Source organism: Lemur catta, chromosome 12 (genome assembly GCF_020740605.2).
Source record: "Lemur catta isolate mLemCat1 chromosome 12, mLemCat1.pri, whole genome shotgun sequence".
In the NCBI taxonomy this organism is placed as follows: domain Eukaryota; kingdom Metazoa; phylum Chordata; class Mammalia; order Primates; family Lemuridae; genus Lemur; species Lemur catta.
The window spans coordinates 32,500,073-32,502,625 of record NC_059139.1 but is presented as its reverse complement, the minus strand read 5'-3'; positions in this window follow the sequence as shown (position 1 = coordinate 32,502,625).

The following is a 2,553-nucleotide window of genomic DNA, read 5'->3' as shown; positions in this document are numbered from 1 at the left end:
CTTAATTCAGTATTGCCTCATTTTAACTTGATTACATCTTTAAAGGGCCTATTTTTAAATAAGGTCGTATCCATAGGTACCTGGTGTTAGACCTTGAACATATATTTTGGGGAAACACAATTCAACCCACAACAAGCCCAGTAATCTTTGATAAGTTTATTGCTTTCTGGTAAGACAAAATGTTGAAGACTTGCTTTTTGCAATTCCTACTGCAGACCCACAATGACCCTTTTAAGTTGGAAATGATGTTTGGGGACCACAATCTGAGCACTAGGAGAGCTCATTGTTACTGGCCTAGTCATTACTGTTAGGCCTTTTCAAAGGACAGAGGTTGGAAATGATTTTATTTCTTATAGATAAAATACATTATATTAGGTTATTATGTATGAAATGTCTGATTTCCTTAAGTGCTAAGTTTGACAGTTGATATTTCTGACATTTCACTTTGATGCATCTTGTTTTATTTTTATTGTGAAGGTACATCCTCAGTCTTGCAAATGCACATTTTGGCTTGTGATTATCTTTCAAATTTTTTTAGAGCAATTTTTGTGAAACCATGGATAAGTCAAAAATATGTGTTATTTTCGAATATGATAAGTTCCATCGTAGAACCAATACAGTGCAGACAGCTTGAAATATCAATGAAATGTTTGGGAAGGATATGAACAGTATGTAGATGAACACACAGTATGTAGATGGTTTGAGAAGTTCCATTGGTGATTTTAATATTGAAAATGAGCCACGTGGGTGACCTGAGACCAAGGTGGATAATGATGAGCTGAAAGCTGTAGTGGAAGCGAATCCATTTCAATCTACGCATGAATTAGCAGGGTTTGATATTACTATTCCAGCAATATTGGACCATTTGAAACAAATCAGCAAGATAAAGAAGCTGGATAAATGGGTACCACATGAATTAAATGAGAGAAAAGAAATCTCGAAGTTTACCTTTCTTTGCTATCACGACATAAAAGCGAACCATTTCTACACTGTATTGGTAGGTGTGGTGAGAAATGGATTCTTTTTGACAATCACAAGCATTCAGCACAATGGTGGGTAAAGATGAAGTGCTAAAACACACTCCAAAACCAAATATTCATCAAAAAAGTTAATGGTGTCTGTTTGGTAGTCCAGCGCTGGTATTATCCACTATAGCTTCATGAAAACCGGTCAATTGATTACAACAGATGTCTACAACAACCAGTTGGATGAACTGATCAGGATGCTTGCGATTAAGCAGCCAAGATTAGCCAATAAAGACAGGCCAATCCTTTTGCAAGACCACATGTCACACAAACAGCGCTGCTCAAACTACAGAAGCTGGACTTGGAAACTCTCTGTTATCCACTGTATTCACCAGACCTTGCACCAACCACTTCTTCCAGCCTTTGGACCACTTCTTGAAAGGAAAAATATTCAATTCTCAACAAGCTGTGGAAAATGCCTTTTGCGATTTCATCGCCACTTGCTCTCTAGGCTTCTTTGCTGCTGGCATAAACAAGCTACCATTAAGATGGCAAAACTATGTTGATAGTTTAGGTGCATATTTTGATTAATTGTACTGCTTCTGGTTTGAGATATGATACACTTCTGATTCAAAATTGGACATTTCATATTTAATGACCTAATAAATTTATAACTCAAGACTTCAAATTCAAGACTCCACAGCTTAACCCCATCAAACCATCACCTATTTCTCCTTTATCCTAGTGGAAAGGCCTAGTTCTCAGTGACACAATATGATTACTCTTTTATTTTATTCCATAATATACATATAACTGTCTCAAAATAACAAAACCAACACTACCACCAATATGATTATTAAAAACAGTTTAATATTTTAAAAATTATTTTTGTAATTCTTTTTTTCTTCAAGGTACATTCTATTCAGGATGTACACTGAAATTACTGCATACTAACATCACTGAAATAGTTTTTATATGTGTAGCTATGCCACCAATTTGGTATATACTTAGGGTCATTTGTTTTAATTTATGTTCAATTTTTAGGTTTTTTTTTAATAGAGTTTATTTTTTAGAGCAGTTTCAGGTTTATAGCAAAATTGATAGGAAGGTATATAGGTTTCCCATATGCCCCCATCCCTACACATGCATAGCCTCTCCCATCATCAATATCCCCCACCTGAGTGGTACATTTGTTACACTTGATGAACCTACATTGACACATCATTATCATCCAGTCATAGTTTACAATAGGGTTCACTCTTGATGCTATACATTTTATGGGTTTCGATGAATGTACAGTGACATATATCCAGGGGTTGTCTTTTTAAATTAAATTTTGTCTTTATAAATATGTAGAATATTTTTCAGAGTTTAGAGTTCCAAAGTCTAATCTACAATGCAAGGTAGCCATAAAAATCTAGCTTCTATGTCTGTCTTCTCCACCTTGTCCCCTCCCTCCCTTAAAATGTTTTATCCTTCCATTTTTGTATACTGGTCTTATAATTCTACAAACTTGTTGAACTTACTTATTCTTATAGATTTTTTTAATGGTATTCCTTAGGATTTTCTATGTACAAAATTATACCAT